Genomic DNA, 13,156 nt, shown 5'->3' on the forward strand with positions numbered 1-13,156 from the left:
TTCACAGGCTGCACATCTATTCACCCAGTTGTTCCTTGCCTTTTAATTGTCTTCATGACGTCTTTTGCAGAACACACAACCTCAAACTCTTAATGTGTTTTTGCTTTATTACTACTCCAGTAGGTAGACTCAAAATGCATTAACTTTTTTCAAAACCACAAAAAGAAATAGATAATTACACTCTTTGCCCAATAGCAGCAAACAGCTGAGGTCACACTGGGCACTCGATAGATATTAGCTGTTATCATATGTAGAAATCGAACATTTTATTCTCTACTGAAAGAATTTTCCACATTAACACATCAGTAAACAGCCTCTTGGGAATGTATGGGTGAACAGCTTTAGTCACTTACCACATGCTGAATCTTTATTCTTTCCAGGCTCTGTAGCACGCAGTAGCAGTGGCTTCTGTGTGTCATAGGGACCCTTGGATTCTTTCTCTGTAGTAGGATTTTCTTTGTAAAAAATGTTTATCTTCAGAAACACAGGAAGTGTTCTTCATGTCTCTTCCCTACGTTTACAAGGCATGGCCCCACCTCGGCGTGTGGGAGGCAGCACACCCTCGGGTGAGTGACAGGCTTTCTCCCCAGGACAGTGTGTGTCCAGCCAGCAGGGTGGGTTGGCTGCAGAGACCGGCGTGATCTGCCGTCACCCCGCACATACACAGGTGTGAGGGGGAGCAGGTGTCCTTCAGTACATGGGGAATTTCTAAGACCATTCCCTCCCTCCCTACCTCCCTCTCTATCTACCAGTTGTTTTATAAACTTGCTTGCCTCCCGTATTTTCAAATTACATCCCTTTATTGACGTGGCTCATACCTTGACCACTGGAGTTCGTGTGCCAGTCATCAGGTGCCACAGAGTAGTCACGAACCTGGGTGACTCCTCGGCAAATGTTTGCTCCAGGCCTCCCCACTGTGGGACCAGCCACCCAATCTGAGGGTGGGACAAGGGAGTGGAGAGGAGAAACAGGATGGAATTACTGCAATAAGTTGCGGAATTCATATTTTCTAACCGTTATCTGTGGATGTAGTTCACCTATATATTTTCCATTATTTTTTCAAATGTACATAGATGTGGCTGTGATTAATAACCATTTTACAAATCCACATAGTCCAGAATCCATAGACTAGTGTGTCATTGTGTGAAATATGTCCTTAACCAGCAAACAATTAAGGACAAATGCCACAAATGCCAGACCAGTAGATGTCAAAGTGTGGCCCCTGCACCAGCAGCCCCAGCGTCCCCTGGGGACTCGGGAGAGTGCAGTGTCCTGGAGTCCACCCCAGACCAGCTGACCCAGACAGTCTGCAGCGGCGGGTGTGGGTCTGACCCCACAGGGGTCTGTTTTAACAAGCCCTCCAGGCTGTGGGATTTGATTTTTGCTACTGCAGTTTGAAAACGTCCAACCCAGACTGTGTAAGATTTCCATAAAAAGGGAGTCCTGCTGAGAATAGCTCCCGTACCCCCTGGACAGGAAAACACTGTCCCTTGGCCGCTGGGACAGGTAACCAGGAGAACAGGTTTTTAAGCTGTCCCACTGCAGCAGAAGGAACTGCCTCTGTCAGCGACATGCTTCTGAAGCCCAGCCAGTCAGCAACAGCCTTGCTCCAGTGACCGGGCCTCCTTTGCTGAAGGTCACTTCGTGCCTAAACTCTCACCAGTCCCTGAGCCCCGTACTTCCCAGACTCTCGGCGGGAGGTGAGTGACTGCTGGGTTTACTGCCCAGCGTCCTCTCCCCCTGTGTACGGGTTGAGGGGCATCACTCACTGCAGAGAGAGGTGATGCACACTGAACCTTGGGAGCAACACCGTGGGGTCGGGGACCGGGTCGTGCAGACATCTGCAGACAGGGGTCGAGCAGGGTCTGGAAAGGGCACTGAGGCAGCCGACAGCAGGTAGGGCCACGGGCCGAGATGGGTTTGTGTGTCAGGGACCCTCAAGGGCAACGGGGGGCTGAGTTGACTGAGCCAGGCGGTCAAGGCCTGCGGTTGGATGGCAGCGAGCAGGTGGCCCCTTCACATCCGGATTGTGCTCTGAGTGAGGAGCACATTGGAGTGCTTTGAGCAGAGAATCGGTTCTCAGAGATTGTGTACACAAAATTTCACGTGGATGCGTTGCTCTACTGGCTCAGCTGTTTTGCATGTGACAGCACACAGGCCCCCTCACGGGCATCTGCTGCCCCCACTGACTAGTACAGTGAGGTCGTCGTTGCTCAGGCTTGCGCGTTCCAGTCCACTCTCTGCTCGGCTGCCAGGTCACACCGATGTCACACAAACCGTTCTCACTGCAGTAGCGATGGCTGGACTTTTCCCAGACAGACCCTCATGTGATGGGTGGATACCATAGGCGCTCTGGTTGGTGAAGGAGGGAACTCAGTGGCTTGGCCTCTGTCTCCCACACCTGCAGTCTGGGAAGAAGACTCAGGGCTGAACAGGCAACTAGGTGTGGAAAACTACACACATGCATGTATCTGTGCATCTGTGGAACATGTAGCTTATACATGCAGACATACTTGCGTGTATACTGACATTAACAGATCTTTGAACAGAACTGATTTGTTCCCTTTCTACATTTTTCAAGCTTTTTATAGTGTACAGACATATTTGAAGTTAGGTGATTTCTCCTTTGTTCATTACCTGAATTAAGTTCTTTGCAAGGAGCACATGATTTTTGCATTTGGAAAAAAATTCATGACATAAAAACATCACACAGGGTTACGTGTCTTTTATTATAGACATAAAAACACAAGAGAAGAATGTTCTTTGTCTTTTGTGATGATGAGTTTGAACAGGAAGATGTAGAAATCCGTTTGCAGAGCTCCTAGTGGTTGGCCAGCGTTCTAGGACTTCCCGTCCCACATTCCAGCTCAGACCTCCACTCACCAGAAACACTGAGGACTCGTCTCCTTGGCCGGGCAACCTCATGTGCAGCCAGCAAAACAGGAACTGAGCAGTGTATTCGTCCTGGAAATCGGGCCCCAGTGCCGGGGGCTGGGAAGTTCCCTTTTCAGATGCCAGTTTCAGTCTCAGTGTGCAAGGGCGACCCCTATTGGTTTAACTTTAAAATGACCATGATTAGTGAGCCTCTTAAGATTGGGATGCCTGATGCTTTGCTTCTGGGGGTGGGCTACATGCGCCCCTTACCCCAGTTGCCTGCTGCTTCCCACCTCTCCAGGCTCCAGTTTCCTCAGGCTTGCCTGATGTTTTCCTCAGCAAAACAGGATCTGGAGGCTTGGAGGATGGAGCCACAGGTGTGGCCTGCTTTTGTAGCTTCGCAGGTGGGCTGCTTTAGGGCTGGGGGCTGGATTTGCTGGTTAGCAGGTGGTGTGGTGACCCCTGAGCTGAGGGACAGATTTGGGTCTAGGGACACAGGGGTTGGGCAGTTTGTGGGAGCCATGAACAGACATGGGGGAAGGGGCTGCACCCTACCTGAGGAAGGGCAGGCTTTCTGGGCGATGTCACACTTGTCAGAGCATTTCCTGTCCACCTGGACACCCTCCAGTGGGGACTGTGACAAGAGTGACCAGCTCCCACAGCTGCACGTATAAGAGCAAGAGCTCAGAGGGAGGGAAGTTTGGGTTATCATCTGGCCAGAGGAACGTTGCCAGCGTTCGTCCAGAGTCACCAGGCACAGCCCGTCCATCACTGGGTGCTCAGTGGGAGTGCTGCGTGGAGCTGGGGCTGAGGCATCTGCTTCAGGCGCGGAGCCCGTCTGTAACTCATCAGCATCGCTCTTCTCCCTGGGGCGTTGGTCTGAGATAAAGCTGGACGCCAGAGGAATGTGTCGGGGCATTTCTGTGCTTTGAGAAAACATGACAAAGCACTTCCTAGAGCTCATCACCACACTAGAGTCCTTTGTCACCGAGTCATCTCTTGCACGCCTGGGGGGAAGGCCCCTCCCGGGGTGCACAGGATCGGGGTCAGCTGTCCTCTGGCAGGAGAGGGGCCGGCTCCGCGCTGACTGACCCTTCTCCCCCGAGCCAGGTGTTCAGTATCCCCCAAGTGCTTGTGGGTTCTGGGATGTGGCGGCTCCCATTAAGGAAAGGAAGGGACACTTGGTCCCCTCTAAATTTGCTGGAAAGAAAGGCTGGGGAGGGAGGCCTGCCATAGCACCCACCTTGTTCTCTACTGTGTTGAGGAAGAGCCGAGTACCCTGGTAACTGACCCCAGGGGGCCTCCAGGGCATGCCCCGAGGGAAAGCTGGGCGGCCCCGGCTGTGTCAGGCGATCAGGCTGTGCCGAAGCCGGGGGACATGGACATGGCCCCAGCAGGCCGCTCTGGCTGGCTACAGCCTGGCTTCTGAGCCAGATGTCAAGTCCTGGAGCAGGTGTGTGCCGCCCAGGGTGCGGACTCCCTGCAGGGTTGGTGCCCACAGGGCACTGGCTGGCAGGAAGGGGGAGAGGCATTTTCTGGGGGGCACTCTAGCACACCAGGGGAGGGGGCTGAACTATAGGCTGCAACAAAGTGGAGGAGGGGCGGAGGGCTGGTATCAGAGTCCTTGTTTTACAGACAATAAACAGACCGAGAGAGGGCTTTGGGCGGCTGTCACATGCCAGTGAGTGGCCGAGTTGAGAGGGAACTTCAGGTGCCCAGGGACCTGTTGGGGGCTTTGGCTAGTGGTCCCTTTTCCTCTGGGAGGACTACCTGAAACACCTCTGCCTTCCTGCCCCATCAGGGTCTCGTCTGTCCAGGCAGAGGAGCGCAGAGCCCTGCCCACAGACTGGAGGGACTCGACTCACCCAGCACCCCCCGTGTGCTACCGACCGCTCCTCTTGGCCTCCTTTACTTCCTCCCCTCACTCCCGTGCAGATGCATGGCAGAGCCCATTTTCCTGAGGGGGAAACTGAGGCCCGGAGAGGTTGTAACATCCCTGTCCACAATACCGTAACTGTGTGTCTGATCCTGGTTTCAGTTGAAGGTCCCCGACTCGAATCGGTGCCTATACCAGGGTCTGTTCTCAGACCACTCTTTCTCGATAAGTTAAAAAAAGAAAAGATTGCCACACTAAGGAGGCCCAGACCCCATCTCGAGGTGACTCCGTGGCAGACGCAGGGGCTTTCTCCTCCCCTCAGTGTCCTCCTCCTCCGGGAAGCCACCGGTGTGCCTGGGGTTTCACGCCCGTGCACGGCGACCCTCACCCTGCGGCCCGGGTGCGCTCCGGCGCCACGGCCGCCGCTCCGAGTCCCGGGCTCCAGCGCCCTCACCCGGCGGCCGAGGCGCCTTCTCGTGCGCCTGGCTCCGGCCAGGGCGCGGGCCCCCGCCTCCTCGGAGCTCGGCGGGGGCGGGTTGTGGCTGGGCTGCTGCGGCCTGGGGAGGAGCCAGCGGCGCTGCCTGTCGAGCAGGCAGCTATAAAGCCGCCGCGCTGGCGGGCGGCGGGGATCGCGAGCAGAGCGCAGCTTGGGAGGTCGAGCCGAGCGGAGTCGGGCGAGGCGGGCCAAGCGAGTGGCTTGGGGAGCAGCGCAGGGCCCGAACCCCGCTTTCCCAGACCAAGCACTGCTCCGCCTGCCCACGTCCGGCAGTTTGCTGCCAGACACGCCGGTCCCTGCGCTCCTGGCCCGGGAGGCGTGGCACCGCCTGGGCTGCAGACCGGGAGGTAAGGGGGCCGGCTCGGCATGCCTGGCTGCGCTGACTGCCCAGCCTCGGAGGGGAGGGAAGAGAGGGGTCCAGCGGCTCCACGGGTCTCGGGGGAAAACGTTGCCCAGCAACGGCTTCTGTTTGTCCACTCCATGCTGTGCAGCCCGCCTCTGTCCGTCTGTCTGTCCATGCGTCCGTCACTACACACGACTCTGTCACTGTCCTCTGTGAGTGAGATTTCTCTGCGATTGTGTGACCCTTTGCAAGCGGCAGGTGCCAGGGGCTCCAGTGTCCCTGGAGCGCATCCAGCGGGGACAGAGCCTAGTTTTCCGTAGATTCTGAATGGCTCCGGGGGCGCAAGCCCAGCCGAGTTCCCCGCGGAGGGACTGCTCGGAGTCCGGTTGCGGAGTCCAGCCCGCAGGGAGCCCGCTCGCGCGAGCACAGTGGGCGTGCGCTCTGCCGCCGGGTCTCAGCCGTCTTCTCTCCGGTTCTCCCTCCGCCTCCCGGACCGCGCTAGGCACCCAGCGTGGCGCTGGCACGGATAGGGTGGAAACAACCGAACGTTAGCTGACCTGCAGGCCCCTGTGGATGTATAGATTTGAGGTTCCAAACCTGGCACCTGTGGAAGAGGGTTCGGTGGTCCCTGGCAAGGGACATCGGTTCCAAGGAAGGTCAAATTAGGTTGGGAAGAAAGGCAGGGACCTGGCAGAGTGCAGGCCAGGGCCGTGGCCAGGTCTCCAGCTCGCCGCTCTGGGAACGAGGGGCAGAGACATTCTGGAACGGACTGGCGGGACCCATGTGCCCTTGAGAAAGGAGCTTGGTGCGCCGTGGTCCTCGGCTGCAGACTTGCACTCAGCGCCCTCAGCGACCAAGGGTCCAGCACTGCACGCAGCCAGCAGCCGGATTTGAAGTCCTGAGTCCGGCTCCCTGCAACCAACGCTGCCCACAGGTGAGAACTCCCTTTTGAACTACCTTTTGATGTGTGAGCCATTGCCTGGCTGCAGCCCCATCCCGGAGATGGTGAGCCTGGAGCGAGCCTTTCCATTCCAGCGGTCTGGAGAGAGAGCCCCGGCGCGCCTGGGGGCTGGGAGCCGGCGGCTGTGCGTGCCCAGGCGCGGCGCCACCATGGACAGCTCCCAGCCGCTTCCTCCCCGTGGGTCTGTGGCCCTGGGTCTCTGGGAAGTCGCGGGCCTCCCTCCCACACTCAGGGCACTGGGGCGCAGGGCAGGAAAGGACAGACAGCTAGTTTGCAGGAGCCCCGGCATCCTGTCCCCAGGCGCTCTGAGCCCTTCAGGAGGAGAGTGTGTGGTTTGGCCGGGTCTCAGCTCAGCCTGCAGCCTGGGTCTGTACAGGTGTCTCCAGGGGCCCCTGGAGCATTGGGGAGGCACGTGGTGAGGCCAGACCTAAGCGGCAGCCCACGCAAACTGCTTTCTGTGCATGTCCTAGGGCCATGTCCTGTTTTATTACTTTACTTAGTGAAGAAGGTATTAGGAGCACATATGAGTTTTATAGTCAGAAATTTATCGAGAAAGGGCCTCGTGCATGTATTTGTAAAAGCAGCTATGCTGTTTTCCGATCCTGTTTTTGCCGAGGTGTGTGACCCTCCTAGAGAAGCTTCCAGTGGTTCCTCTTTAACCAGCATGTGGTTTCTCTGGTGGGTTGCTTGGGAACATGCGGGAGGGCCTGCGGGGCTACTCGGCACAAATGCCACGTGTCCCTCCCCTGAGGAGGAACGAGGTGGGCCGGGGCTCCCCTTTTTCGGCGGCTCCGTGTACACAGAAGTGTGACTCTTTCCCCATCTTAAACATGCAAGAACATCAGGTCTGCTTCTGTCCGTGACTGAGAAGTCCCATAGAGAATAAAATTAGTTGAGCTTCTTCTATTTTTTGGAGACAGCAGGTGTGACTTTTCAAAGGTCACCTGATCTCTGTGCCTGCTCCCTTGTCTGTGTGTCAGGGACGACACTGTTGACTTTACTGAGCTGCTGCTGACAACGACGTGGCCCAGGCGAAGCCCTCGCCTGGCGCTGCGCCCGGAGGAAGCTCGGACAGAGGGCCGCGAGTGGTTCCCAGACAGCTGGGCCTTCCTTTGCCGCCTGTCCACCGGCCCTCTGCCCTGACCTAGTCGTTGTTTCCTAGGGACTCCGGTTTGTTTCCGTGTTTGAGAGCTTGATGGAACCTGTGAAGGCGCCGAAGTGGATCACAATACAAAAAAAAAGTCTAATTCAAAGACAAATGGAAGAACTTCAGTGAGACGAGTTGAGTCAGTCACCTGTTTTCCTGCCGGTACCACTTGGAGAAGAGATAAAGTAAGTCATTTCCAAACTGTCCTCACCACTCCTGGTGCCCACGATCCTGTCTTTCTGGTCCTTCTCTTGGGAAAACCCAGGGCCTTCCAAGGGGCCTCCTTGCCCTGATGGGGGCGAGGTTCACTTGGGAACGGATGGGGGGCAGCCTCTGGGTGATAGCAGGGGAAGCGAGGGCCCACTGTCCTGGGCAGCCCTCGTCTAGGAGCCCCTCAGGGTCCTGCCCAGGCTGGCAGCGCCTCCCTTCCCTGTGCGTGAGCTTTGCTGAGCTGCGAACTCCTCACCGGGACGCTTGCCGTGCCCGGGGCTTTGGTCGTGTCCTGGGTCCCAGCTAGATTTCAGCGTCCCTCCTAGCCGCCCATTTGGGTAGAAATCACCAGTGTGGGACTCACTGCCGATGTTCGGGTAGTGGAGCTACCGTGGGCCCGATCTCACAGTTGCATTTGCTTTCCCCTCAAAAGTGTATGTGCTGTGTGTGTGTTTCTGCAAGTTTCACATTCTGGTGCTAGGTTTTTTGTCTTCTTTTTTCTTTAGAAGGCCAGAAGTAATCTCCACTCCCCCGCCCCCCACCCGAAGGCAGCAGGAGTACAGGATGCAGCCCACAGACGCCGGGCGTCTTCCTGTGACTGGCACCCACCGGCGGTGTGACTGGGCGCCCTCCGAGTCCTGCCTGTCTTCTCAGGATTGCCAGGCGGCTCTGGCTCTGGTAGGACACCTGGGGGCCTCCCTGCGAACATGGTTGCAATGAGGGTTGTGAGGGCCGCAGAGGGGCTGCCCGTGGTTCCTCTGGCACTTTGTCCATAGTGGCCCTGACCCAGTCAGTCCCCGGGACAGACGGATGGAATGGCCAGAGGGGCACTCAGTGGGGAAGGCGGGTGGGGTAGGTGGGGTGAGTCGGTCACTCTCGAGCGCCCTTGCAGCCCCTTTCAGGGCCTTCGGTGGTACCAGCAGAGGAGCACTGTGCTGTAGGAGAATGTGCTTTGTGTTGGTGTATTAGCTCAGAAGGGAAGGGCAAGCAAGCAGGTGTGTCGGGTTCATAAAAGGAGCAACCTTGTGTGGGGGGGTTGCAGCCAGGAGATCGAGGCGGGTGGGCAGCGCAGACCTCCTGTCTCCTGTGACCGTGTGTGCCCCACGACCGATCCTGTCAGAGTCGTACGTGGTCGGTGCCGCTGCGTGGTTTCCACCCTTATGTGCAGGCAACTCAGTTTCCCTTGGGCAGCGGAGAGGCAGGGATCGTGTCTCTCCTCCCTCACATCTGGTTCAGTCAGGAGGTGAGGGGTGGCTGTGCTCAGAAGGAGATTTCTTCGAGCCGAGCTCCTTCTGACTGTTTTGCCGGTCGTTCGCCGGGGCCCTGAGCTTCTTTCCCAGGAGCCTGGCCCACAGAAACTGGGAAGCTGGGTGAGGCTGTGGTGGCTACCGTCGTGGCTCCTGTGTATATCTGCGCCTCTCCGCCCCAGCCCACTCTTTCCAGGGCTTGCCCTCACTTCTCTGTAGGCGCCCCAGTTCCTTCTTTTCCCTCTGTCCGCTCTGGGCCCTGCTGTGCTCCCCGCTGTGCTCGCACTCGGCCCTTCAGAAAGCAGGCTGCCTGCAGAGAAACGTCATCAAACATGCATTTGCTTCCTGCGTGGCTCCCTGGGGGCCAGGAAACACAGGCCTCCCCCAGAGGGAGAGGAGCTGTGGGTCTTCTCTGCCCTTCTCCAGGCCGTCTCTGGGCCCAGCAGGGCACCAGGGGTCCCTGGCACTCACCAGGGGTCCCAGGCCTCCTCTCCCCCGCTCCCAACAGCCCAGTTCCTGGCACTGGGAAGTGGCTGAGGCTTTAACTCCGCATCTCCTGCCAGGGCGGCCACGTGACAGGTCCGGCTGTTCCTTGGGTGTAAAGTGCTGTGACCACACAACAGCCTTCAGAAACCCCACCTGTTTTTCTCTCCACTGTCCCTAGGAGAGCCTAGCCGTCTGGCACTGTCCCTCCCAGAAAGGCAGGTCTCGGAGCCAGCCCTCCTGGCGTGTGAAGTGTCTGTGCCGGACCGCGGGGGCAGGAGGCCACCCTCCCCAGGGGCCGCTGCACTGCTCAGCCTTCCTGGGCTCACAAGGGCGCGCTTTCAAACCAGGTTCAGGCCGGGCAGGGCCCAGGTGCCTGCATTCCTGATGAGGTCCCACGTGACAGCGCTGGTCCCTGGGGCTCCCTGCTTCGTCCCTCACTTCCGATGATTCCAAGTCATCAGCGCTGGTGTGGCTTCTGATGTCTGAGGGGCTGGGGGCTGGGACTGGCTGGCCTGGGTCCTCCTCACGGCCTCACCACGACCCTTCAAATTCTCGGAGAGAATTATTTGTCACTCTTAAGCTGTCTTATCAGTCTACTAAATATCTGGAACCCCTTTGCATTCCCTTTTCCCTGCCGTAATGCATTTTCCAAAGCTCTCTGTGCCCAGTCACTTTTAAGTGCGTGACTGCTGTGCAAATGGCGATTCATCTTTTCTGGCAGAGGCGTGTGAGTACGATTTCGGTGGCATTAAGAGATCACTCGGGGATTTTGTTCCACTCTCCTTCCAGACCCAAGAATGCGTGTTTACATTTAAACAACTTTACTGGACTCTAAAGATCACAACTGTTTTGGCTTTTTTTTTTTGAACCTGAAAATGAAATTGAAAGGTCAGTTACGGTCCTCCCTCCCCACTCTGTGGTTTTCCTGGAGTAGGAGCCGGCCCGTGCCTTCTGGGGTCACCCACTGTGGCAGCTGGGAGCAGAGGAGAGGTGCCCCCAGTGTTTCGGTCACTTTCTGGGCCAGCCCCTGGGGAGGCCCAGCTGGACGGACGGGCCGTGCGACGGGGCTAGGACAGATGGGTCCGGAGGGCTGGCGGGCAGGGGCCTGCTGGGGCACGCGGAAGCCAGAGGACACCTCACACAGCTTCCCGGAGAAGAGGCAGGGGGGTGGTCCGGAAGGGTCAGCAGTTTCCAGGAACTTCCTGGTGAGGCCCAGGAGGGTGTGGGGAGTGGGGTTCAGAAGGCACTTCCCACAGAGACAGGGCCCTGGGGAAAGATCCAGAAGCACAGAGAGGCCTGACCCTCCCACCTCCTGTGAGCTCTCAGGTGTGTCCAGACCTTGAGAGAGTCCTCTGAGCAGCTGGAGGTGTGGTCCTTGGTCTCTTACACCAGTGGTTTAAGGTTGCTTTGACCATAAGGCGTTTTTTCTGACACGCTTTCTGACACCTTCCTTTCCTTACTAAATGCTCTTTATGGATCGGATGAGAAGAGGCTGGGCTGGGAGTTGGGCCTCAGTTTTGGTCTTGAGACCCTGCAAGGGCTGGCGCAGGGCTCTGGGTTCCGAGGAGCACAGTTTGAAAACCCCTGAGCTGGGTCCCTGCGTTCTGCTTTTGGCAGTCAGGTTAACTTGTTACCTTGGTTTTCTTGTGTCTTGTCTTAATGCGTCTGCTTTATATTCTGATGTCTCCCGGTTTTTGTGAAAACAGTTGCCATGCTGTGGAGCCAGAATTACCCGTGCTGACAGTCTAACAGACGCAGGTCATGGGCGGCCAGAGGGAAAGGACACGGGTAGCTGCGGGTCCAGGGAGCACAGCCGTCGCTGAGTCCCCGCGGAGGCGAGCTGAGCCGTGAGCCTGCACAAACGGGCTCACCATCGGGGGCAGCTGCCCCACGACCGGGTCTCTGCATCAGTCGCCGTTCTCATAGATACTGGAACATTGTGAACTTGCGGCTTGACTCCCAAACCACAGAGTTCCACCTCTTCCTGCTTCCTAGGGCTGGACTGCTTGACCTGCTGGCACAGGTGACCCTGGCTGTCCCGACCCTCTGCAATGGTTGGGGTGGCAGTGGCGGGCCGAGGTGTCCACTGCATCTACTCGCCAGGCTTTGAGTCTGCGTCCTCCATGCCCCCGTCGGGGGGGTGGTGCCCGCAGGTGGGCGATGGCACATGGACACCCACGGGGACAGAGCAGGTGAAGGGTGGCCCCTTGGGTGTCTGTCTAGCTCCTAGTCCACTGCATCACTCACCTGCCTGCCTTCCAGGGCTCTTGCCCTTGTTGTGTGCTGGGGACAGTCACTCCCAGCCTGGTCTCCTGGGGCTTCATGTCCTGGGTCTCTGGACGCTCCCAGGCTGGCAGTGGGCACCCTGAGCTGTCTCCTTCCTGTAAAGAAAACAGGAATGAACTTCACAAGGAGTGAGTAGTGGGGCTGATTCGGGCAAACCACTAAAAACGTGAAAAACAAACTGGTGCTTTACGACAAGTCTGTTTCAAAGCCGATGTGTTAACAGTCACTGAGTAATCTGCTCGTGTGCTAATTTTCCAACGGTTTGGGTTCAGGAAAACCTCAAACATCGTGGCTAAGTACTTTTCCTTTCCTTTAAAAATTATGTTTATTTGCAGAAGAATTCAATCCATGTGTTTTAGATCCATTTCCCTGTTACTCAGCAGAACACTGTTTTCCCCTAGCATTGCTGAGCCCTTCCGTGCCTCCCTTCTCCCCCCTCCTGCAGCCGACCCCAGGCATTGCCCCCCTGGTGCTCAGGGCTGAGCCCCTCGGCAGCCTTCTGTGAGGCACGGTGAGTGCATTCACAGGAGGCAAGAGGAAAAGTCAGTCATACTGATCCTGTCTTGTCTTCAACACTTTGAAATGCGGCCCACTATGGGTTTCTTGCATGCATTTTAAATTCTGAAAGTTGCATGGTAATATCACTTTTGATGATAGTTGAGATTTTTGGTTCCCTCTTCAATTTCGCACCCCGGTGCTGGTTCTGCTCCTGTCTTTCCTAATGAAGAGCTCCGTCTGTGCCAGAGTTGGGCACACGGCTTTTGGTGACGCAGAAGGCGCCCCGGGCGCTTTGAGTCGCGGTGGATTTGCGCTGGGCTGCAGGGCAGGCAGGAGCTCGAGTGCATCCAGACTTGCCCGTGGCCTGACGCCGGCCCCTTCCCCTCCCCCAGCCCCTTCCCTTGTGCAGCGAGAAGGAGCTGTGGTTTTCCACGGTAGATGTTTTTGCTCGTTCTGCTGGGCTGATGCATCACTCTGTCTGTGTGACTTCTTAAGGCACTGAGTTTGCCAAGATTTCTCAATTCGGTTCCTGGTACCAAAAGAGAAAGCAGTTGTAGGATTTTTCCTTTGAAATGTCTGTGTGCTATAATTTTTTCTAATTGAAGGGATTTCTGTAAAAACAAAAAGGCACAGCCGTGCCAGAGCGTCTGTTTGGTTCACAGCTTTTCAGTGGCTGGGGGCCCTGTGACCGCATAACTGTGGGTTCTGCACAGGCACGTGCTTTCCAGGTGG

General features: G+C 57.0%; 1 protein-coding gene across 2 annotated transcripts in view; it reads left to right on the plus strand.

The window, feature by feature from the left end:
* Nucleotides 1–5,376: 5,376 nt before the first annotated feature.
* CEMIP (cell migration inducing hyaluronidase 1) overlaps nt 5,377–13,156 on the plus strand; it is a 107,747-nt gene continuing 99,967 nt past the window's right edge. For both annotated transcript variants that reach the window (XM_037053491.1, XM_037053492.1), the window contains exon 1: nt 5,377–5,593. The gene's annotated coding sequence lies outside the window, so the exon portion shown is untranslated. The remainder of the gene's footprint in view (nt 5,594–13,156) is intronic.

The sequence above is a fragment of the Sturnira hondurensis genome, unplaced genomic scaffold (assembly GCF_014824575.4).
Source record: "Sturnira hondurensis isolate 20B ecotype Veracruz unplaced genomic scaffold, ASM1482457v3 Scaffold0007865, whole genome shotgun sequence".
Taxonomy (NCBI): Eukaryota; Metazoa; Chordata; class Mammalia; order Chiroptera; family Phyllostomidae; genus Sturnira; species Sturnira hondurensis.